This window comes from Mercenaria mercenaria, chromosome 5 (assembly GCF_021730395.1).
Source record: "Mercenaria mercenaria strain notata chromosome 5, MADL_Memer_1, whole genome shotgun sequence".
Taxonomy (NCBI): Eukaryota; Metazoa; Mollusca; class Bivalvia; order Venerida; family Veneridae; genus Mercenaria; species Mercenaria mercenaria.
This window is the reverse complement of record NC_069365.1, coordinates 62,839,380-62,866,357: the sequence shown is the minus strand read 5'-3', so window position 1 is coordinate 62,866,357 and position 26,978 is coordinate 62,839,380. Positions and strand designations below refer to the sequence as shown.

General features: G+C 34.2%; 1 protein-coding gene and 1 long non-coding RNA gene across 5 annotated transcripts in view; one reads left to right on the top strand and one right to left on the bottom strand.

Moving 5' to 3' along the window:
- LOC123557401 (probable asparagine--tRNA ligase, mitochondrial) overlaps nucleotides 1-26,978 on the bottom strand; it is a 335,510-nt gene that overhangs the window by 31,963 nt on the left and 276,569 nt on the right. The gene's annotated exons all lie outside the window — the stretch shown is intronic.
- LOC123551301 (uncharacterized) lies at nucleotides 13,550-16,948 on the top strand. Its single transcript, XR_008371028.1, has 3 exons — nucleotides 13,550-15,097; nucleotides 15,401-15,579; nucleotides 16,025-16,948. It is a non-coding gene; the product is annotated as an uncharacterized LOC123551301 (long non-coding RNA).

Genomic DNA, 26,978 nt, shown 5'->3' with positions numbered 1-26,978 from the left:
ACCATTCATGTCCCAGGAGTATTGAATACTGCAGATTTCTACTCTAGGAATTTTTTCAGATTCCACAGAGTGGACTCTTAAAGAGAATTCCTATAGTTTTTTTCCTTTCAAATTCATAGATTTTTTTTAAAATCACATAAATGATAAGAAAATTTATGCTGAGAACAATGAACAAATAAAAACAATAGGTCACCAGGCTTGTTTCTGTGAAAAATTGTTTTGAACACACCCACTGTTGCTGAAACTGCCAGCATTTTTTTCAACATTTTCATGATTTTCTGCTTTTTTATAAATACCAACCAAAATAAACATCAAGACAGCACAATAAGGTTTTTTCTTTTTACAGATTTTATTATATACCTATTTGATATCATAGTCATATTTGTAATACTCTATCCTTAAAATAATGGGTACAAAAAAAAAAAAAAATATTGTTTCATATTTACTTTTGTGAATTTTTTCCAATTAGGTAATGTGAGACTTTTTTTTATTTCGTTTAAACGAAATCATTTCGTTTAACTTATTTCGTTTAAATGAAATCATTTCGTTTAAACGAAATAGTTATTTAAACGAAATGATTATTTCGTTTAAACGAAATGATTTCATTTAAACGAAATAACTTATTTCGTTTAAACGAAATAAAAAAAGTCTCACATTACCTAATTGGAAAAAAGTGTGTAACATGTCACTTTAGGGGCACCGTAGAAAAATACCCATAGTGAAGATTTTTTTTTTAATTTTGAAAAAACTCTTTCATAGAATATTTTCTTGTTTTTCTTGTGTATAGATAATTGTATTGTGAGCATAAAAATGGCTAAAAATGTATGGGTCACCAGGCTAAATTTTATATTAAGACCGCTATAGGGCCAGAGTTTTTTAATAATTTGGGTTACGGGAGATTTTCCAAAAATGAGCATTAGGAGGAGGGAATAAAAATAAAAATAAAGTAGGAAAATGTTAGCATCGGAAAAAAAAAAAAATAAAATGAAAAAAAAAAAAAAAAATTATTTTGTAAAAAATGCTACTGGCATACATGCCATAATTTTTCCGGACCTTTCCGTGATTCTGAGTTAAAATTTCCGGGATTTTTACCCTTTGTCCGGGACATACACAGTGACATTAGTATTCGTCTGTTTCAGGCATAAATATCATAAAATTATATGCAGTTTCCGGAGATAAACATTGTTCCCTCGCTTAGGAAATTCTTATAATTTGTTGCAAAATGTAGTCTAGCTTTCTAAGGGAGGTAAATAGGGCAATTTACGTCTATAGTTCGGCACGTGAATTGGTTGCGTTCCCGAGGTGAACTGAACTGGGAGACTTGCTATATACGAAGAATTAACCTAGTCATCGTGATTTAGAATCCAGCTTATTTGGTATCTTTTTAAAGCTTAAAAGTTTACCTAATTATTAATAAAATGGAATCCTCAAAGGAATGAAATAAATCTTGTAGATAAAATCGATATAAAATCGGGTTGAGTCAATTTTCAAGGATCGGCCGGCAAAGGCATTCAATAGTCAAAAGTTTAATTTAGAATATGTGTGACAATCAATCTACATTTTGAAAGATTACAACCTTTTAAAATAACTATCGTTTAATTGACCGTTATCAGCCATTTCTTCCAATCAAGGCTACATGTAGCTTCACCGCCTACGTGCTAACAACAACGAGATTTTTGGCTATTGTTCCTAATAATAAATTATCATAAAACTGTTACTGATTGCATAATTTTGTCAATTCATAATCAGGGTCATCAAAATAGCTGACTGTAAATTAATCTGGGTCATCAAAAGATCGCAGTGCGCAATATGAGTGGTGATCGGCGCTAGCTTAATCAACATGTGTCCCGCTGGAGGGCATGAAACTGATTATCGGATAATTTGGAAAGACAATGTGACACCGGTGACTGTTTACTGTGTTTTATTCATGTAAAATTCAACAATTTATAGGCCAAAAAAACTAGTTTTTTGGGGGGTTATTTTTGTTTTTCTGTATTTTTAATTTTCCGGGACATTTCAACACTGTCCGGGACACCGGGACGAGTATGTGATTTCCGGGACAATCCCGGACAATCCGGGATGATGGCCACTGGGTTAAAAGAAATTGTTGTTTCAGGCAAATGTAGATTCACAACACAGTCTAGATAAATCAGACAAGTTATTTTCCCAATTTGAAGCATTTTATTCCCACTTTCTTTATTAAAGCCTCCATGTTGTATGTTATAATATTATGTTGTAGAAACTATTAAATACTTGAAATTTTTTGCATGTTGCTTGCCTGCTTTAAACATATATATAGCTTGCTAATAAATTGAGACTAAACACGCCTGGCATTGTATTCTGTTTCTGGTGTTGGTGTGATTATATATAGTGTAGTGTAGTATTGTTGTCACATCCTATGCATATTGTGTTTCTGACCTTTTAACCCTTAGCACGCTAAGTTTCTAAAATGGACAGGTCCATTCATTCAATTTGGGTAATACCATTTATCATTCGAAGGGGGGGTTCACTCAAAATGTACTGACTGAATAGCGAACAGTGCAGACCATGATCAGTCTGCACGGATGTGCAGGCTGATCTAGGTCTGCACTGGACGCAAAGGCTAAACCAATCGGTTGTACCATTGTAAGGGTTAAGGAAGACGGAAATAACTTTTCACATTTTTCTTTTATTTCTCCATTTTCATTTATGCTCGACATGGGCCATTTTTCACTTACATGCCAGACAGTCCAAGCCTGTTAAGTGTGAGGGGTCTCTTAAAGTTACTGAACTCCATTTTCTGGCTACAACTTTGAAAGTAATTTGTGGTAGACTAAGATTTAAATTGCGAATTTTAAAAACAATCAGCAAAGGTACTACATTCAAACTTACACATACTTTTTCTTTAATAGTTCAAGATTTTGTAATATTGCTCAGTTTCAAATGTTTTAAATATTAAAAGTAATTGGTCCATATATTATGACGCTTCTTTTTTCTTACATAATATTATGTAATGTGTCATAATAAATATGAAAAAAACATTAGTCAATAAAAACACAATATGTTAAAAATTTTGACTTTCATAGTCAAATTTAGTATCAAAATAATTGTCTTTAAATCAGGATTATGTTTTTCATAATTTCAATATTCAATTTTGAACTTTGTTCCAAAGATCTTAAAACTCACAAAAAATTCTTATATATTTTTCATAAAATATTGTCTGGTATGTAAGGCAGCTTTTTAATCCTTGAATGTTGTTACTATCTTATGGCTTCCATTAGCACCTCTAATTCTGTCAAGGATATTAGTCTTTAGAATAGGCTTTCAGCTTTGTGTAAGTTGATAGGTTATCACCTTGTCAGGAATTAAGTTAATTGGTGTAAATCCCCTTTAAGCCACAGAATCCTCAAATTCTATGACACCTCCCACTCTGTACCATGTGACATTGGACCAATCATTACGAATTCCTTTTGGAAATGAACCAATCGGATTCTGACCAGAAAGCGAAGACATTTTTTAAAATACCTAAATTTTGGAGCCAAAGTATCATTCTTATGCTTTACTTTGGACGGAATAAATTTATGTTAAACTAGCACTGTCTTCGTCTTTCCAGGGATTATATAATCAAACATTTCACGGCTCCGACCGACATAGGTTCGCCTAGATCCGACCAAGAGGCGCTCATAATATTTCTGGTGGAGGTAACGATCCCTATGAATACGCCTCAAAACAGGCACTTCCTGAGGAGCCTAGATAATCCACGGAAAGGTGCTGCTGCAGGGTACTTTGTCTCGCCGGTGACGTCAAGACCACGCCGATCAAAGTCTGCAGGAGCTAGAGGCAGAAGGACAGCATCAACAGCTGAAGAACCTGAACCAGCACTTGTACAGCCAGTTACCACAGAACCCGAGGTACCATTAATTGTCTTTCCTGAAGAAGAACTGGAGATGGCTTCACACCCACATGTCAGCATTGTGACCTTCAGCGGCCAACCAGGTGAAAAAGGTGAACCTTGGCTTAAGAGATATACAAAAATTTGCAAATCAGTATATAACTATAACGATGCAAAGGTTAAGGCAACGTTCCCGTTCCATTTTACAGGCCAGGCGAAGACGTGGTATGACTCCCTGCCTGAGGAAGTAACAGACAATGCCGATGAACTTGTTAGAAAATTCCTGGCGAGGTTTGATGGTTCAGATGGTGGGTTTGCTGTGGGAATGGTACGACAGAAGCACAACGAATGTGTGCATGATTACACGACTAGGTTTCAAGATCTTTTTAATGACTCTGGTATGCCAGTCAAATGGATAATAACAAATTACGTAGATGGACTCCTACCACCTCTCCGCAGAATTGTTAAGCCACAAGAACTCGCTTCTTTGGACTCGGCACGACGTGCAGCTTTGAGGGCTGAGCAGAGTGAATCAGATAGTGTGGAAGTCAATGCCGTAAGCTCAACAAATACACCAAATGACAAAAAACTTGACACTTTAATTGAACTTTTAACACACCAAATGCACTTAAACTTGCAGAACCAGACAGCATCACAGAATAATCTAGGGCCTAAAAGAAGCAGACAAGAAAGAAGGGATACCCCTCAAGAAACAAGCCAGCAAAGTCAAAATCAAGGTAGGAATTCTTATATTTCTCGTAGGGAAAATAGGCATAAGTGTAAACTTTGCGACGAGACAGGTCACTTTGAACAAAACTGCCCAAACACTTCAGAAATTAGACAAATGTATTTGCAATCTAAACCAAGGTCTGACCAATAGGGGTGCGAGCCTGTTCATAGACTGATGTCTGTGAATAGGCACAAAGGGAATGTAAATGATGGAAACTTGGATTCTTTTGAATGTAAAACCCATGAAAATGAGTCTAATAGAACTTTAAGTGCTGAACATAGATTAGGTCAAAAATGTGATGAAGGAAGTACTTGTGAACAAAATGCAATGAACACTGACATACATTTAAATTCTAAACAGTCCTCAAACTCTAGTGTTGAATCTGAGATTAAAACTCATGTTTGTTTAACAACACCTTTACATAAGAACACTGTACAAGTTAGGGTATTAAGTGCTAAAACTCAAGCGTTAATAGATACAGGAGCTGGAGTTTCTATTATTTCAAAAAACTTTTTAAGAAAGGCAAATATAGATCTTAGTGCTTTAGAACCTTCTACGTTAACAGAAGTTACTGGTGTGAGTGGTAAGAAAATAAATGTGCTTGGCATGATTGAAATACCAATTGTTATAGGTGGTCTTTGTTTTCTATTTAAGTGTCACGTGTTGGAATCAGTTCATCATTCTTTGATTATTGGTGTAGACTTCCTTACCAAAAATGCATGTTGTGTTGATTTAGGGAATGGCAAGTTAAATATTAAAGAAGACTTAGTCTCTGTTTGCTTAACAATGAGCTCAGGTTGTGCTAAAACAAACAGACCTATCTGCATACCTGCTCGAAGCGAAATTGACGTTCCTGTTTCTGTAAGCAAGGCTTTTAAAAATGAAATAGTGCTACTGGAACCAGTTCCAACTGATAGGGAATTTAAAGCTGCTAGGTGTCTTGTCAAAGCTAAAAAAGCAAAAAATTCAAATGCAAAAAATCAACTGGCTACTATTAGAGTATTAAACCCAACCATGGAAGAAATAAATCTGCCAATTAAATATACTTTAGCCTCTGTGAGTAGAGTTGACATTGAGAATATTCTGCCCTTCGATGAATCCTCTTCAAAAAATTGTGAAATCAATGTTGTTGTGGATGATAAAGAATCAAATGTAGAACCTGAACAAAATGATAATATAGAGTTCCATATTTCAAATTCAAATCTTTCACCGGAGCAATGCTCACATTTGGAAAAATTTTTGAATCAAAATAAAGATGTTTTCTCAACATCAATGGCAACTTTGGGCAAAACTAGCCTCTTTACTCACAGAATTGAAACTGAACCTGGTGCTAAGCCTGTTCATATGAATTACTACAGAACAGGGCCAGAACAAAAAGCTGAAATATCACGTCAAACTAAAAATTTTGTAGAAACTGGTATCGCCAGTCCGTCCTCATCAGTTTGGAACAGTCCAGTAGTTCTTGTTAAGAAAAAGGATAACACTTTTCGTTTTGCCATAGATTACAGGAATTTAAACAAAATAACAAAATCAATTTCACATCCACTTCCCAGACTTGAGGGTGTCTTTGACAGCATAGGTGAATCTTCAGCGACCATTTTTTCAATGTCTTTCCAAATGCTCATGTCACAAGTTTTACGGGGCATACATTGGAAGTTTGTTCTCTGCTTCATTGATGATTTGATCGTTTTCAGCCGAAACTTTGAAGAGCATCTAGACCATTTAGATCAGGTATTTTCTAAATTAAGGGAGGCAAATTTAACTTTAAAGCATGAAAATGTCAATTTGGACTTGAACGTGTCATGTACTTAGGACACATTTTGTCAAAGGACGGCGTCTCTGTAGACCCTGCAAAAATAGAGAAGGTCAAAAATTTTCCTGTCCCTAAATCAAAAACAGAATTGAAAAGCTACTTAGGTTTATGCAATTATTATCGTCGTTTTGTCACAGGGTTTTCGTACATTGCCACACCTTTAAACAGGCTGCTAAGGGGAAATAAAAAAGGGAAATTCAAACCTGGAGAATGGACTGAGTCTTGCCAAATAGCATTTCAAAAACTTAAAGATGCATTAACATCTGCTCCCATCCTAGGATTTCCTAACATGAATAAAGAATTTTTCCTTTCCAGCGACTCTAGTGGTAGTGCTTTAGGTTATGTGTTGGGTCAAAAGGACGAAACAGGAAAAGAGAATGTAATTGCATACGGGGGTAGGGCTCTTTCCTACGATGAACGAAAGTGGTCTGTGACTGACCAGGAATGTTTGGCAGTGATTGAAGGCATAAAAGCTTATCGCCATTATCTATCACACAAAAAGTTCACGGTCTATACAGATCATAAAGCACTGTCATATCTAAATAGTATCAAAGACCCTAAAGGTAGAATGGCTAGGTGGATAATGTTTCTAGAAGGCTATAATTTCGACATAATACATAGGCCAGGCACTCAGAATGGTAATGCTGATGCAATTTCTAGAATCCCTTACGAAAATGAACAAACAGGAAATTTCGAAGCTGAAGATTCCCCGGCTGTCACTGATCAGACAACATAAAGTACTACTGTTGTAAATGATGCCATTTCTGATCAGTCTAAAATATCAGGTTCAAAACAACCATCTGAAAATCAGTGTAAGGCTGGTTTGGAAGAAACTACTCAGGAATCTTATGAAAATAAATATAAGTTGGACATGTGCTCTACTGCCCATGGGCCTGGAACACACATAAACTCAGTTAATGACAATGCAGCTGACAATGCATGTGTTGTTGAGGTAACTCTGGAATATGGTCAGTCAGAATTAGTTGGTGTGGTCGACAAGGTCGAAACAACCTCTGACTCTGAAATGGCCAAACTGCAAAGAGACTGTCCGCAGTTAAACTTTCTCATTGAGTTTTTAGAAAACAGGGTAATGCCTGATGATGAAAAGAAACAGAAGATGTGCATCAAAGCAGAACAACAGTTTGTTATTAAAGATGGCTTATTATATCATTATTATCAGCCAAATTTTAAGGGTAAAATAGATCCAACAGGTCATTACTTCTTTCAACTAGCTTTGCCACAATGTAAAATTAATGATATTTTGTATCATTACCATGATAGCCTAGCTGGCGGTGGTCACTTTGGAGTTACTAGGACATTTTTCAAGGTTAGACAAAAATACTGGTTCCCAAGAATGCATCAGGAAATAAAAAACTATGTAAATTCATGTAATTCATGTCAGCGTATTAAAACTGACAGGCGTCAACAGCCACCTCCATTAAACCCATTACCTGTTGAAGACACAATGAGCCGCATTCATATTGACATCCTGGGACCACTTCCAAAGACAAAGGAGGGCTACCAATATATCTTACTGATGATTGATAGTTTCTCCAAGTGGTCTGAGGCATTCCCACTTGTCAGTCAAAATGCGCAAGAAGTAGCAACAATACCTTACAATGAATTCATATGCCACTTCGGTGCTCCTCGTTCAATTCTGTCAGACAGAGGCCGGAATTTTATGTCTAAACTTGTTAGTGCCCTTTGTGAACTCTTTCAAATTAAACGATATTTCACAAGCTCATATCATCCGCAGACTAACTCTACTGTAGAGCGTGCAAATTCCACCCTCGCTAAAACCTTAGCAACATACGTTGATGAAAATCAAACAAATTGGCACAAGCTAATTCCCAGTGTTATGATGGCATTTAGGTCAACTCCAGCAACTGAGTCAACCAGTTTCTCACCCTTCCAATTAGTGTTCGGCAAAGAAATGACACTACCTGTCGATATTGGTTTGCTCCCCAAACCCTCCTTGCCTTCTCAAACTAAGGAATGGATTGTCTCACAAACTAAGTAAGAAGTGGGTTGGACCCTACATCATAACAAAACTTGGTCCAAATTTCACTTATAAGATAAAAAACTGTGACACTAACAAGGTACAAAAGCCTCTTGTTAATGCAAGCAGACTAAAGCATTACCAGGAGAATATTGGACCAGATTTAAATGTCCAGGAACAAAATGAAGCTGTGAATGATCCTCAGCCTGAGCATGATCAGTGGTTGACTGCAAACTCTGATGAGCAAAACCATCACCAACAAGCTCAGACTGATGAAAACCCTCAGTCTGTTGAGGCTAATGGTCCTCAGAATGTTCCTGTTCCTGTAGAGACTGACTGCACTCAGACTACTCCTCCCCAGCCTATTGAGCAACAAACTCAGCCACGAACAGTGACTGATGCTTGCCAGGTACCCAATAGACCTGAACCTACGAAGCAGCTCATTAGGCCCAAACGTGTTTTTAAGGTCAGTATGTACAAAGGTGAAAGGTGGTTAAAGTGTTATTTAGAAGGATGCAAGTATTCAAAATGGTATCGTGAATGTGACATTGACCCTGATTTTCTTTGTCAGTATTGGGAATCTTATACTAAGTCAGGTCGCAGACGCAAGAGGAAGGATAAATCTTTGGTTTTCTGGAGAAAGAGGCAGGCTGAAGAGTAATCTGATAGATATCAGGCATCCCTCACTTGATTCTGTCGCCAAATCCTAACTGGACCTGTTAGGTACTTTAGGCTGGTACCTCTAAATTCTAAATTGTTTTTTCCTGTTAGTGCCGTTGTCTGTAGAATATTGTGGCCAAATGTTCTGCTTTCAGTCCAACCCACTATCAGTCTTTTTTTTATGTCTTTTCAGATGGATTCTTGTTGAGTGCCTTTCTGATCCTAGTACTTGCTCTTGGTATCATGCCTGCTGCATCTGCCTCCAACATCATTCCCAGACTTAATTATGGAGTGATTTTCCAAAATGAAGCCAAGATTACACTCTCACGTGAATATTGGTTGCATACATATGAGATTACTCTGCCACAACATGTTAACCTTCCTTCAATTGGAACGTGCCACAAAGACAAGAATACATGCCTCTTGATTTCACATGTTCTCTCACAAGTAAATGCAATTCGACTGGAAACAGAAGCTCGACTCAAAAACACTCTGGGGACAGTTCATAAACTTGTACCCCATGCCAGTTTCGTTCATAAAACAAGGTCAAAGAGAGCACTACTAGGTTTCATTGGAAAATTTTCAAAAACTTTGTTTGGGACAGCCACAGTAGATGATGTGAATGTACTTGCCAAACATATCAATGCTTTAACTAAAAGATCAAAAAGTCTTGGAGATGCACTTATACAGCACAATCAGCATCTGAGCTCATTTATGCAAAAAGCAAATGAAAGAATGGATAACTTAATGCATGGCATACAACAAAATGAGGAAGCAATTCACTATCTTTCAACGCAGATTGAACAAACTACTTCAACTTTACAAAAAACCTTTGAGGATATGACTTTAGTTTTAGTACACCAGTTACAAAATGCTAATGAACTAAATCATCAACTGGATGAACTCAAATTAGGTATTGTGGATTTGGCAAATGGGAAATTATCACCTCTAATAATTCCTTTAGAAACACTTCAGTCTACTTTAAATGATGTACAAACAATATTGTCACAAAAATATCCTGGATTCTTTGTCGCAACCAAGGCTGCTTCAGAAATGTATCACAACTCTAATTTTTTGTACACCAGAAACAACTCTATTTTGTATATTACTATAAAAATACCAATTACTAATTTCGAACAGGCATTAGATTTGTATAAGGTAATCTCTAAACCTGTACCCATCAATGATACCTCAAAACATGCAACTCAACTACTCAATTTGCCAGACTATTTTGCTGTAAGTCAAAATCAGCAATTTTATGTCCAAATGTCTCAGTTACAGATAGATTCATGTAAAGGTACTCATCATAAGTACTGTCATCTAAATGTGCCACTTATTCCTGTTTTGAAAGACACTTGCACATTAGCTTTATTTGCAAATTCAAGAAATAAAGTTCATCAACTCTGTCAATTTAGATTTGTACATGATATAATTAAACCCGAAATAATTGAACTTTATTCGAATCAAGTATTGTTGTATAATACCGACATTTTAACCATGGAATGTAATGGTGAACACCAAATGGTGAAAGGGTGCCATTTTTGTATTTTTGATTTGCCATGCCAGTGTTCTTTAAGCTCTACACATTTTTATTTGCCGCAAAGACTGATATCTTGCCGTAATAATACTCAAAGGTATATTACTAAAATGCATCCTGTAAACTTAGTCCTTTTACAAGAGTTCTTTGATAATAAGCAGTTCCAACATATTTTTGCGGATTCAACATTTCAAAACCCTCTTAATGTGTCCGTGCCTAAATTTAAGTTATACGAACATGAAATGTCAAATGTACTTGCGGCAGATACAAAAGATCACTTAAATTTGTCAAAAATGGTTGAAATAGCCAAAAATGATGGTATTGTATTCCAGACTTTGGCAGAACCAATTTTAGATGGCCATGTAGCGATTCAGTCTGAATGGCCAGACCTAAATGGAATACTCATAATTGTTGCAATAGGACTTGCTGGAACTGCTACATTAATCTTAATATTTTTGTGCTGTAAAGTAAGGAAACTCTCAGCTGCTTTAATACTATTGCAACAATCTGTAAAAGTAAAAGCTTTACCAACAACGTTGCCATCATTTATCTATACTCATGTAAGAACAACACCTGAGACTAGCTTTTATTTTGAAATTCCATTGTCATGGGAACATGCAAATTTCATATTTTTGTTGATTAACTCAGTGCTTCTATTGACTTTATTTGTTCACATTTGCAAAATCAGAAAGACACCAAATTTGATGCTGGAAATTACTAACATGAAAGATTGTGTATTTGTTTCCATCATGACGCTCCCTTTGTGTCCTTCACATTCCAACATCACAGTTCCTGAGGGAATTTCTGATCTTAAAATATTTGGATCAAGTTTTAGACCAAAGCTTCATATTACTTGGTCAGGCTTTACTGTTGAAAATGAAATAACAGAAAAAGTAACCCAAGTTCCAGAAGTTGTAGCTCTCAACCCGTTTCAAGCATATAAGCTTGGTAAAGTTTTGAAAACACCATTCTTTGTTCATGTTCACAGTGAACATCATGGTTACCTGTCTCCAGTCGCTTTTGATAATGCATAACCCTACGAGAAACATACTGAGTTCCTACCACCAAAGTTTACTGACCAGTAAACTATTTTATACCTTTGTAAACTTATAATGTAGTACCATTTACCTACATTAAACTGCAGAATTTTTTTCTGTTTATATAGTGACATATAATGTCGTACAAGAAAGTGACATCAAATGTCGTTCTGCTAGCTATGTAGTGTCTAATGCATACACAATAAACCGGTCTAAAGGTTGACACTATGTCCCTAAAAAGAAAGTACTTTTATACTTTTGTGCACACTTGTATATATGTTGTTTTGATTGAGTGTATATCAAAATCCCCTTGATCAAAATCCCCTCCACTGAAAAATGACTGGGAGTTACAAAATCCCCTTCATACTTTTGCAGGGGGTATCATAATCCCCTATGTGATTTTCATTATAGATATATAGATATCAGTGCCCCAAATTAAATTATGTTTGCTAAAGGCATTGTATTTACGTGCTTTATGTAATAGACTTTTAAACTGTGTATAGTTGTATTTGAACTTGATGAAATAAGTAAAAATCACAGAGGGGATTATAATACCCCCTGCAAAAGTATGAAGGGGATTTTGTAACACCCTGTCATTTTTCAGTGGAGGGGATTTTGATCAAGGGGATTTTGATTGTCTCCCGTTTTGATTAGTTAGCTTGACTTGTATATTTTTCAACTGATTGTACATAGGTTAATTATAATGCTGACGCTTCTTTTTGAAAATAACTTTGAGGGTCCAAAGTTACAGAAGTCGGGAGGAATTATTATGACGCTTCTTTTTTCATACATAATATTATGTAATGTGTCATAATAAATATAAAAAAACATTAGTCAATAAAAACACAATATGTTAAAAATTTTGACTTTCATAGTCAAATTTAGTATCAAAATAATTGTCTTTAAATCAGGATTATGTTTTTCATAATTTCAATATTCAATTTTGAACTTTGTTCCAAAGATCTTAAAACTCACAAAAAATTCTTATATATTTTTCATAAAATATTGTCTGGTATGTAAGGCAGCTTTTTAATCCTTGAATGTTGTTACTATCTTATGGCTTCCATTAGCACCTCTAATTCTGTCAAGGATATTAGTCTTTAGAATAGGCTTTCAGCTTTGTGTAAGTTGATAGGTTATCACCTTGTCAGGAATTAAGTTAATTGGTGTAAATACCCTTTAAGCCACAGAATCCTCAAATTCTATGACACCTCCCACTCTGTACCATGTGACATTGGGCCAATCATTGTGAATTCCTTTTGGAAATGAACCAATCGGATTTTGACCAGAAAGCGAAGACATTTTTTAAAATACCTAAATTTTGGAGCCAAAGTATCATTCTTATGCTTTACTTTGGACGGAATAAATTTATGTTAAACTAGCACTGTCTTCGTCTTTCCAGGTATGTACAATCTTACTTGTTTAAATTTCAGTTTATTTTAACAAATATTGATGAAGTAATTTTTTTGAAAGAAGGCATTTGTTAAAAGTTGTGCCTCTGTTGATTTATTTTAACAAATAAATCTTTTTGTATCATCAAAATGTTGTCCAGCAATTTTTGCACTATTGTCAGCTGTAAACCTGTCATTTACTTAAATTTACTCTAATATTAAATGTGAGCTGATTAATTTTTGCATGTCAGATTAAATGCAAGGCTTATAGTTTGAATCCATTATAATTTGGAAGTAGGCTAAAGTTCATATCCATGGCTTAGAACTTGTATATTCTGATATGATGTTAAAGGCTCACAATTCTAGGTATTCCAACTATAATATGTTAAAATCAGGTTTCAGTGATATTTACTGGCAACAATTTGTAAATATTTTTAGTGGCAAGCATGAATACTGATCTTTGCTACATTTGGCTGGACAAGATGTTATTAGGCAGTAAAGCATCATTTATGTCATCCCATACGAAAAAGAAATTTAATAAAAGGTCAATAAAAGGCAAACAAAGGGCTAGCAAAAGGTACTTCTATGTTTTGTTAAAACCTTTTATAAGCCTTTCATTTAACAAAATACTAACAAAAGACTATTAAGGATTTTGTGAGTAATACATTTTGTTTACCTTTTGTTTCAGATACTGCCTTTTATTAATGTTTCATTACACTTAGAATTTGAAATTTACCTTTTATTAGCATTTGACTGGACTTATATTCTTAAATGTTGCCATTTGTTTGTATTTCATTCCACTTAGAATCAACACTTACATATTTTGTTTGTATTTCATTACACTTGCTTTCAAAAACAAGAAGTTTTGTTCATATTTCAATACATTTGTAGGTTTGGACGACTTGTTTCACAAAATCTAGCATAAACAAATTAGTTTCATATTTCATTGATATTGGCTAAATACTGCTGCTGCTGTTTTGAATTTAGAGCTACATCTACCATTCACTATGTTCTTCATATACATAATTACACTTCTGACGATTGCAAAGGTTTGTCAGTAAGTAAATGGCTACTGAGCACTTGCAAATGCATAATATTCTTTATCATACATAATCAGCTTTAAGAGAGACAATCTATAAACAGAGACCACTTAAAATAATAATTAAAACTTCTCCTGAAAAAACAATTCCAATGTTTTTCTCATTCCATAGAATTCCTTAGAATTTTTTAAGATAATGCAAAGTTTTCCTAGTAAGATTTTTTTTATTTAAATTGCAGCAAAGATTATATTGAAAATCTTAAGATCTGTTTGGATTATACTAGGTATCCAAATTAATTGAAATGAAACAAGGAATCTAACTAATTAAAATTTATGTCAATGTTTTCATTTTGTATATTAAAATGATGTTAATTAGAATTTTATTTATAATTAATATAACAAGATATATCATTGAAAATAGGTCCTATTTATAAATTATATAAGCTATTTATTTTTTGGTTACTGAACACCTCAAACAACAGCACCAGATAATAGGCATTAAAAGTCATTTCATAAGTACAACAAATTGTAAATGATATTATGCTTTTGATGTAATGTTACATCCTCATAAATGAATTAGTCTATTCTTTTGATGACTGGCAGTGATTAATTATCCTGCTTTTACAGCCACTTGATATACTGCTGTTCAATGTATACACATGTGTTAACACACAGAGATACAGCTTATCTGATCAAGATAAGGACCAATGAAAATACAGGCTTCTGAACCGTTTTACACCTGTACTGCAAAAAATAATCCCCATCTTTCTGCTTGTTTTTTTTTCTCTGAGATCTTTGCAAATGCTGTGAGCAAATAAATGGTCAAATTTTCCCATGAACTGTATACTTATATATTTTAAGAACATAGATATTCCCTTCAGTAACTATATATTGTACCAAAGAAAATGGCTCATGAGTACAAAAATTTGAATGTAAACAGGAAGTTCGTTGTTCATGTTGTTGGAGGTAAATGGAATAAAGCTAACTTGAAACTCTAAAATGCTTTTAGAGAGATATCAGGTAAGAGTTTCAAACTTTCTAATGTAAAATTTAAGTTTTACAGCTATATGTCACAGATCTTGAATAAATAGTCTGAAGCAGGACCTTTATTCATCTCAGTAGATTGAACTTTCGATCGCCTGGTTACAGGTAACTTTTTCAGGTAAATGTGAATGATAGATAATTTATAATGCTTCTAAGAAAACAGTTAAATATTCAATACTTAATTGTTGCAGTTCTCAATTATTTTTTTTAAAAAAGTACAAATATGTTAGTAAAATCACTCTGAACCTAGGACTTACAACAGCCTATAAACATTTTCAGATGAAACAGTACCTGTGCATATATCTAGTTATTAGAGGTATATGCCTATATGTATGAATTGATGTAGTTGGAGAAATCAGATCGCTTCAGTACATGACTATGCTACAGGATGATACAAGATCACAGACAGAAATTCGATCAAGGATCAAACATAAATTACATAATACTTCAACTAAATTGTAAGTTAAATTTGCAAACAGTCTTATACTATACAATTACTATAAAAGGTTGATAAATTGTTTATTTTGTTGGGGTTAGCCTCACACTGAATTTAAAGGTTGATCATAATACACCAATATTTTGTCAGTTCTAAATTCTAAAATTTCTTTTTACGATTGTCTGATAATAAAAAAAAAAAAACAACAAAAAACTTGCATTATTTTATGGTGAAGCAGATGAGAGATAGTACCCACAGATGGTGCTCTCAATATTTTCATTTCAGTGTCCAATAAATAAATAAATAAATAAATGGTTTTGATACATGTAGAATGTTTAAAACTGGCTTTAGAGTTGTCATTTCACATACTACTGTACTAAGTTAGGAATATTGTATTGCCTAAAATTATATTTTAATCGCAATTACTAATATAACTCATTTCTGTAATTATGTTATATCATTTTCAGAAATGAATGGCTGGAATGAAGTTCCTGACCCTGGTGATGATTTTGGAAAAGCAAAGAGACATTCTGATGCCACCTTGTATTGAGCCTGCAATACTCCAAAATGATTTTGTTGTATTCATAATTTTCTATCAAATAATCTTTTAGTTTAATTTTCAAATTTAAGCTAAGTGAGTTTTTATTATTCTTAACCACAAGTGTAAAAGCCGCTGGCAGATGTGTTATTCCCCTTTGAATTTTATTCTTTTTGTTTTTTATGAAACCCAGATCTGTCTCAACATTAGATTAAAATAATTTTGTAATGATACTATTTCTTCTTTTTTTGTTTTGTGTCAATATCAGCAATGTTTTCCAATGGTTTTCCATCAAACCTTTCCAAACTTTTGCAAAGAATTCTTCTAAAAAATTCCTTCAACTTTAATGCGATGATTTCCAATGTTCAAAGAGTTCCATGGAATTTCAACTGCATTTTCACAGGGCTGCTCCCATGGGTATGTGAGTTTAAATTTAAATTAATTTTCAGACTTTTTTTTTTCATGCCGTTTTTCCAAACTTTTCCATGGAACATGTACAGACGGGTGTTTTTGTGACATAAACACTTTCTAGTTTTAGTTTATGTTTGGGATCATGCAAGATATCTGGACAGTTTTTTTTACTTCAAAATAAAGAATTTATTTAATTCGGCAAAACAAACATTTTGGTTATCTTACAGTATTTGTTCATTGCTGTGAAATTGATAATTGCATGCATTTAAATAACTTTTTACATTATTCTTTTGATCATAAATATATGTATAAAAATGTATATATTGATTTGTCAATAGTGTTTCATTAATGTGTTCTTACGAAAACTTAAATAAAAGGCAATTGATGATATACCTTTTATTTATGTTTTGATAAAAGGTCTCTCTGCCTTTTATTCATATTTTGTTTCCTATATTTTATTTGCAGTTTGTTTCTCATATATAATGAATGTGAATGCCTTTTATTAGTATTTTGTTACTACCTTTTATTCATGTTTTGTTTCTTTGAAACAAAATATTAATAAAAGGTCTCTCTGCCTTTTATTCATATTTTGTTTCCTATATTTTATTTGCAATTTGTTTCTCATGTAATGAATGTGAATGCCTTTTGTTAGTATTTTGTTACTACCTTTTATTCATGTTTTATTTGCCTTTTGTTATCTCATTTGCATATCATTTGCTAGGCTAATAAAAGGTCTTCAAAACATAACATTTTATTTGCCTTTTGTTTCAGCCTTTTGTTACCCATTTTTTTTCGTATGGGATCATTTTGAACTTCGTACAAATTCGGTTGAAAGAGGACATTTTGTGAATCTGTCAAAATTATGTTTGTTTCTTTTGTTCAAAATTACATTTCGACTTCTATTAATACTTATGTGTGAATCCGACTTGTAAATTATGAACTGTAATGAAACAGATATATATGTTTATATTTAGTGAAAGATGTTACTCTGTTTTAATCGGTAACACAAGATCAAAAGAAGTAAATTCTCAAGCAATTTTCCCCAAAATTGCTTAATATGTTTTGGTACCTTTCATTTTTGCAAAGCCAGTATTCCCCATTAAACACTTTGAAAATGTATTGACTTAGGTACTAATCTTTGAAATGTTTGTGTCTAAAAATACAATTTACATTTGGTACATTTATGTTAAGGATTAAAATAATATACATTTGTATGACAATATAACGTATATTATCCATAAATGCATATTTGTCATTATGTAATGATCATTCTTATGCTTTACTTTGGACGGAATAAATTTATGTTAAACTAGCACTGTCTTCGTCTTTCCAGGGATTATATAATCAAACATTTCACGGCTCCGACCGACAAAGGTTCGCCTAGATCCGACCAAGAGGCGCTCATAATACATACATGGAGTTCAGTACCCTTTCAGGGCTTCCATTATGAGTCAGGACTACCTAACATTCAGATTATGGAGTCCCTCTTAGATTTTCTTGGATTCTTACATATTTTCACTTTGTACAGTTACCTTCAATACCATCATCACCATCATCATCATAATCATTACTATCATCACCATACTAATTGGTTCAGAACAGTGCATAAAGTAATAGAATTTACAGAAAAGGACCACTAGATTGATTAGAAAACATCTTATTTTAAGTTAACAAAAAATATTTTATTGTTTTTTAAATTTATAGCAACAGTCAGCATTTTATTAAAATCACCAGACTTACTGTTGTTCAGCTACAAAACGAAATTCCACTTAAAAAAATCTGAAGTACATTTTACTTGGAGTAGAATTATGTCAAATTATGCATGCACCTTGCAATACCCAACCAGTTAACTTTTATCCCACATCAAAGAAAATCAATAAAGGAAAATTTTGCCGACACTCCTTTTGATGTCAGCTGCCATGTGCTGGTCGAAATGTGTCAAAGATATCAGTTTTTAATAGGTCAGGAGACAAACTGAATGTTTTTTTTTTTCTAAAAATACTGTAAAAGGATTTATCATTGATGAAAATCCCAAGTACCGGTCGGAAAAAATGTATTAATTTAAACTGGATGTGAAATGTCATTTGCTAAAATATAGTTACTTGCTGAGGCTTTTGTGCTGAAATTATCGATATATTTTCCACAATTAAGTTACTTTGTCTTCCGACTTAGGAGCTTGTTTCACCAATTTAATCCAAGCCTTTTGTTGTCTGCAATTAACGCCTTCTAAACATGTCAGCTGATCTGGATAACGGTTTATATTTACGGACGTTCTCTATCAGACACGATACTTTCACACTGTCACACACTTCAAACACTGTCGGCAGTTTTTACGAGGCTGTCAATCATCAAGTGTTAAACCCCTTTGATTAGTTACGGGGCAGAGCTAGTCACGTCATTCTATTAAAGTTACGTCACGGTGTATTGATTTGGTCTTCCTTTGAGAATATCGGAAGTCCTTTGCACGCGCTGTGATATTTATTGTAGGTTAATAGACACTGTTTTATTTTCCACCACGGAAAGTAGATGCAAGCATCGGGGAAAATAAAAATAAAATCGCAATTTTGAATTTTATTTTTATTCGGATTTTGGAGAATTAGGACCCGGCGCTCCCGTAACCCAAGTTATTAAAAAACTCTGGTTTAGAATGTATAACCGGCTCATATTCGTGTCTTTATATATTATGACTGTTCTTACTCATTTTGGGGAATTAACACATACAACTCGCTTTCTGTGTTCTACTATATTTATTTTCAATATTTAATTCCAATCTCCATTTCCATCACTTGTAACTTTGCATTTATTTCCGTCAAACTTCTAACACTACTTCCTTCTATCATTACCTCTTTTTTCTAACTCCTCCACAACTCTTTTCATTCATTCTTCAGCCCTTAAGATTTTCATGTTTTAACACACCCTTTTACAAATATTAGCCAATAGACATGTAGCTTCCCATATCAATCATAATTAATTATTCTCATCCCAATATGGTTTCTGCTACTAGAACTCCCAGACTCAAAGAACTTGATAAGTAGGTGTTACTTTCTTTGAACCTTAATCAGGCATAACTATCCTCAATAGTTGGTCCAGTATTGTAGACACAGATTATATGCATCAATTTGTAACACCTGTATGGAACCCACATTCAAAGACTTATCAATTACTATCAGCCTGAAGCTAATGCTTTATAACTAATTACCTTTACATAAATCTCATTGTCTAAATGTTAAATGTATCTTGAATATTTATTTTAAACATTATATATAATTTATCGCATAGTGTGGCAATTTTCCTTTGATCTTTGCAGCATGTTATACATAGTAACACACATTATTACTACATGTTATACATAGTAACACACATTATTACTACAAAACTGTGCTGATATCTTACAAAACTGTTGCGATATATATCAACACGGAAATTTCTATGGAGTTTCATAAGAAAAAAAGTGTTCCGATATATATCAGCACAGTAAAACTGTTCCGATATATATCGGAACACTTTTTCTCTGTTGAGGTCCTATCAAGGGAGTATAATTTTTTCCTTTCAACGAAAAGAAGATTTTAGCTCCAATTTACAGTTCAGAGAAAGAATTGTCACAAACACCTACATTTATAAAGTAAAAGAATAAATGAACTAGAATATTTCAAAAACTTGATAGTTATTGCCAAATTCAGAAATACATGAAATATATGAAATTCTGAGATTTCTCAAATGTTTCTTTTTCTTTGATTTTTTTTACAAACAAAACAACAAGTTTTACAATATGTCTGGCCAATGAAATGCAAAGATTTAAAACCAATGCAGAAATTTGTTGGGTACTTTTATCTGGGGAACACATTTTCTTAAACAGAAGTTTTAGTGTTTCAGTCAGCGAGGCGCAGAAAGGGAATCAAAATAGTAAAAATAATAATAAACAAATTTAAATGAAAATAATATATAAATTTTAATGATAAACTATACGATAAAACAGTTATAATATGTAGTGCTCATGTGTTACCAGGCTATATCAGAGCTAGGGGTACAACTCGTTATTTTTCTCTTCACATATCTGTCTCGGCCTACCGGCCTCGACGATATGTGCAGAGAAAAATACCCTCGATGTACCCCTAGCTCTGATATATCCTGGTAACACACTCTCACACATACTATAACTATTACATAAAAATTTACATCATAAACATCACCCTGTCACACAGTGTGACAGGGTGATGTTTATGATGTAATTTTTTATATTATATATAATGTTTAAAATATTACATCATAAACATCACCCTGTCACAATGACCTTAAGGAGTCTTTTAAAAATCGTTTTGACAATGTCAGTAACCGTGCCAACTTGTACGCTAAATTCATTAACTTGAGTCAAGAAAACAACTCTGTTCAGCAGTATATCGAGAATGTGACCTCCTGTGGAAGACTTCTAAATAAAACTGAAGATGAAATAATGGACAGAATTATATATGGTATGAAGGCAGATATTAATATGCAGGTTATCATGAAGGAGCCTAAAACTATGGGTGAATTAGTGAAATTTGCTAAAATGGCGGAAGACGTATAAGAGGTATACGATGCTAGAATACCTCTTAACCAAACACCTGAATCAAATGGGCCAACGGGGCAGGACTCAACAGGCAGTCTATCTGGGCAACAAACCTACAGACAACAACAACCATGGCGGCACAACCCCTACAGAAGACAAGGATTTACTCAGAAACAGAAGAACAAGTGTATTCATTGTGGTAGGTGCAACCATTTGTCTTCTGATTGCTATTTTAGGAATGCCACTTGTCATATTTGCAAAAAAATAGGGCATACAGCAAGGGTACACCAGTTAGCTAGTAAATAGGGATACGAGCCTGTCCCACAAAATTTGGGGGATGGGCATAGTAGGGAAAATATAAATGATGGCACAAATATTGGGAAAGCCTACCAAAATCAAACTGGGAATGAGAAAAATTTAGTTGATGTAAGATTGGGAAAATTTTCAGTAGCTGCTATGTTAGATAGTGGCGCCTCAATTTCATGTATTACTTTATCAATGTACAAACATGCTGGCCTTAGTAAAGAGTTCCAAATGTCGGATTCTGAAATTAAACATGCTGAAACTGTGGATGGTACGTCAATGTCCATTATTGGAAAAATTAGTGTCCCAATGACGATTTGCAGGCTTACATTAATGCAGACCTTCTATGTTTTCAAAAAGCTTAATCAGTCTGTGATTTTAGGTCGGGACTTCCTAAAAGACAAAAAGGCCTGGGTTGATTTTGACAATGATATTTTACAGATTCAAGGGGGATTGGTGGAAACACAAATGTTTTCAAATCCGAGAAAAAGTAGTCTAGTGAGACTGATAAATAAAATCAGTATTCCTCCTCAATCATGTTGTATTGCTAAGGTCAAGGTCAAAAGTTCAAATGTAGAGGGATTAGCATTGGTAGAGCCCATAAGAACATTGCCCAATAAAAACCAAGTGATAGGAGCAAGGGCCATAACTGAGGTCAAAAGAGGTAAAACTTGTGTACAAGTGTTAAACCCAACAAATGACTGGGTGCATTTAAGGCAGTATGAACCAATTGCTCGAATTGATAGGATTGACAAATTTGCTGTCATTGAAGATTTTGATAAAAATGAAAGTTCGGTAGAAAATGAAGGGGACCAAGAAAATAATGATGCTAATGATGAGCAGCAATATGTTGACATAGCCAAGTCCATTGGTATAGATTTGTCAGAGGCTTGTTTAAGTGAAGAGTGAAAATTCAAATTGCTCAAATTGATAGGTCAAAATAGGGATGTATTCGCCACGTGCACTGCAGAATTAGGGCATACTGATATTTATCCTCATAGAATTGAGACAGGTAATGCTGCGCCAGTAAGAAGGCCTCAATATAGGATGACTCCTGAGCAAAAATTAGAAATTGAAAGGCAAACTGAGGACCTTGAAAAACATAATATCATTAGTAAGTCTACCACTATGTGGCAAAGCCCTGTTGTTCTTGTGAAAAAAAAATTACATCATAAACATCACCAGGGCTCCGGAAATTTTGATAACTCAATCGGTCCGAAACGAAAAGTCCTGACATCGCCGCTACCCCACCCACCGCATTCCCAATATTACATATTTTGTAAAACGTGATAGGGTAAAGAAATAAGCATGTCATGCATTAAAACTGAGTTACCAGTCACCGCGCGTTACCATACAATGAAGACAGTTATTCAGTGTTATGTGAGATCGTTACTTTGTTTAAATTTCGATGTTTTTCCGAGATAATACGAGGCATGAACACCGTGTGGGTAACTAGTCTAAAAGCCAACGCACGTGACTTCGATACCGTATACACGGCAGATACTTTGTGATGTTTCTTCATTTTTTGACGGAATTCTATAAAATACAATGTGTCAAAGTGAGTTACACGACACATATTCTCTGCTAAACAGCTTCAGTATTTAAAGAATACTCTGCCGCGGACCGAATGTGTACATTATTTGAACGCTGAGATCGAATTTCCCGCATGTATAGTACCAAAACGTCACGCGGGTTGGCCACGGATATTTCATTTCACTTACGTTGTACTTCAATAAGCAACTACATTTTATAAAGTTATATGTTCTCTTCTGATGTAAACAAAATTTCATTTTGAAACGTTTTTTAAAAGACCGATTTAATAAACAGTGCCACTCCGGTTTTCTTTATCATTCGTGGTTGCCCGTCCATTTTTTCCTTTTTTGTACAGTCGGGTTGCAAAGACGATTTTCTGCATTTGTTTCAACTGGAGCCCCAACAAATGAATCATGTAATTTTTTCAAATCAAGTAATTATAAAAATTATTTTTATCGGTTTTCCGTGTGATGTCTCATTAAATCAAAGACCTATAATGTACAATTATAGCTCTTTGATTAAATGCAGCGACCATTTGTTTGTTACCGTGATCAAACATAGCCTTTTAAAATAAACCATCCGTCGGATTCTAAATAAAAGAAGTGGATCCCCGTCGAAATAATTTTGATCCAGCCAGAAACGTTAAGAAACCAGTCAAAAATGTTTAATACACCACAGTCGGCTGTCTGCAAACATTAAAGGATGTGCCGCGCGAGCACTGATTGCGTCACGCGCTAATTACGGACCGATTATCAAAGTGACACTCAGACCGATTGACACGTTTATTGATTATCTGAAGGTGCGACCAACAATTTCCTACTTGTCAGGTGATCGTGTATTGAGATATCAGACCGAAATTTATACTTTTCTCCATTTTTACGGGACCGATTTTTTACGTTTTTTCACTTCACGAATCGGTCTGAAAAGTCAAAAATCGGTCCAAAACCGACAAACCGGCAAATTTTCGAAGCCCTGAACATCACCCTGTCACAAATACAACAACTGTTCGGACAGAAAATGGCGCGAACCTGGCCAAATTGATTACATGTATGTGTGCTAGAAGTTTAAAAAAAGTTTTAAAAATTCTTAATTCTTTCTAAAATTGAATACTAAATAATCTGAAAGGTGATACTGTCTTATCAGTACTAAGTCAATTATCTTACATTATATAAACAGCACTGTCTTTGTACTAAAATGCGATGTGAAAACACAACCACAAAAATAGCAAGATATATAGTAGACGCAACTTGACCGCGATGGTTGACCTTAGGCTGATTATTCATATCGGTTATTTCATTATAGAAACCAGCTTAGGGTAGCCGTGTATATTTATATGGAATTAGTTTGTATACAGTGCAGTATCAAAGTATATATACTTACATTTGATCAATTAAAACTTTCTAATACACTGATTTATATTTACACAAAATTATATTTCCTTTTTCTCATGCAGCTCGTGTTTTACGTACACTCCTTTTCAATAATAGGTTGTGCCTCATTATGTATTATAATGCAAAGTTCAACCATCGGGGTCAAGTTGCGTCCACTATACCTGTCAGGCATGATACTTGTCAATACAACATAAACCAGTATCAACATTTGATTACTGATAAAACTTACCAACAAGAGCTGTCGGATGACAGCGCGCTCGACTATTCGAAGAATTGATTGAAGAATGGGGTCAAAATATTTCCATAGTTTTTCAGACTAAACAAAAAAATGGATTAAAAAAAAAATGTTCCTATATTTGTGGATTTCGATTAGTCTTGCACTAACTGGCAATGTGTGACCATGATGGCAAATATGTTAAGTTATGTCTGGCAAAACATGGACTTATATGAAAAATTTAACTAATTTCCAAGTCCAAAAAGGGCCATAATTCAGTCAAAATAGTTGACAGAGTTATGTACTCTTGCCTAGAGATGGAAATCATGTTGATAAACTAGTGTTAAAAGTTTCAAAGCCACAGTTCAAATAGTTTTGACAAAACGCTGACTTGTTAAAAAAAAACTGAACAAATTTCAAAGTCCAAAAAGGGCCATAATTCAGTCAAAATAGTTGTCAGAGTTATGTACTCTTGCCTACAGATGGAAATCATAATGATAAACAAGTGTTTAAAGTTTAAAAGCCAAAATGTCAAATAGTCTTGACAAAACATGGACATATATAAAACAAAACCAATTTCCAAGATCAAAAAGGGCCATAATTCAGCCAAAAAAGACGAGAGAGTTACGTACTCTTGCCTATTGATAGAGACTATTATACTGAACAAGATATAAAAGTTTCAAAGCCATATGTCAAACACTTTACACAAAATATAAACTGGTACGAAAAACTTAACCAAGATTTCTAAGTCAAAAGGGGCCATAATTCAGTCAAAATGCTTGATGGAGTTATGTACTCTTGCCTACAACTGGACATTGTGATGGTAAACAAGTGTTGATAGTTTCAAAGCTTTATCTCAAAAGACTTTGTCAAAATGTGGACTGGTACGAAAAACTTAACCAAGATTTCTAAGTCAAAAAGGGACCATAATTCAACCAAAATTCTTGATGGAGTTATGTATTCTTGCCTACAACTGGACATGGTGATGGTAAATAAGTGTTGAAAGTGTCAAAGCTTTTTCTCAAAAGACTTTGTCAAAATATGAACTGGTACGAAAAACTTAACCAAGATTTCTAAGTCAAAAGGGGCCATAATTCAGTCAAAATGCTTGACAGAGTTATGTACTCTTGCCTATAACTGGACATGGTGATGGTAAACAAGTGTTGAAAGTTTCAAAGCTTTATCTCAAAAGACTTTGTCAAAATGTGGACTGGTACGAAAAACTTAACCAGGGTGTGACGCCGACGCCAACGCCGTGGTGAGTAGGATAGCTCTACTTATTCTTCGAATAGTCGAGCTAAAAATGTTATTTCATTCAAGATTCCTCATATTAAGATTGTAACATGTTTCAACAAATGTTGACTTCATTTCTGTCTTCCATAGAAAGTGTCGGCTGCGCAGAAAGATGCGCATAAAAAGCTATAGGAATTCCCTTTCAGCAAGACATTTTAGACAGTTTGTGCAAGCAGTTATTTTGACCAGATGTTGATCTTTTTGAGATCTGAAGGCTGAATTACAAGTTACTAAATTTGTTTCATGGTTTCCTGAACCAGGTGCAATGGCAGTAAATGCTTTCTTATTATCCTGGAGTAGCTCTCAGCCATATCTTTTCCACCTTTCAATCTTGTGGCCAAAGTGATCAATAAAGTGGTAATTGATAAGGTGGAAAGGGCCTTAATTATAGTCCCTTACTGGTTTACAAAACCAAGATTTCGAGTACTGTTACAAAACATGTATTTTTTTCCTATCAGGTTACCAAGGCACAGAGATTTGTTAGTGATGCCTTCACAATAGAATGTTCCACCCTCTACAAAAGAAGCTAAAGACGATTGGTGTAGTGGCATCAGGCAATCCTTGCAGAGTAAAGAAATTTAGAGAGAGAGCTTGTCAGTTTCATTACAATGTCCTGGTCTGGAAAAAGTGGTATTTCTGGAATTATATCAGGAGTTCCAGTCCATTTCGTTCGTTTGAAACATCTAAGAGGGGACAGTGGTTTTCTTTGAAAATCAAACATTTCAAAGATGAAAAACTATGTGCTATGCACACCTTATTATATAATACAAGAGGGTCATGATGACCCTGAATCGCTCACCTGAGTAATATGAGCTACATGTTTAAAATGGCAAACTGCTAAAATATTAGAAAATAGGTCAGTAGGTCACATTCATGGTCACTGAATGTCAGTTTTAATATCAGTGTGCAAAACTGTACATATCATCCAAATTTCAAGACTGTATCTTAAAAAAACAAGAAAGTAGGTCAGAAGGTCAAGGTCACAGTCAAGTGACCCCCTAATCACTTGGGGTCATCAGGTTATTATAATTAAACAGTCTAGGAAATATGATCTGATAATTTTTGAAGTATTTATCCCTATATAACTCATACAACAAGTGACCCCCGGGGCAGGGCCTCTTTTCAACCCAGGGGCATAATTTGAACAATCTTGTTAGAGATCCACTAGGGTATGCTACATACCAAATATCAA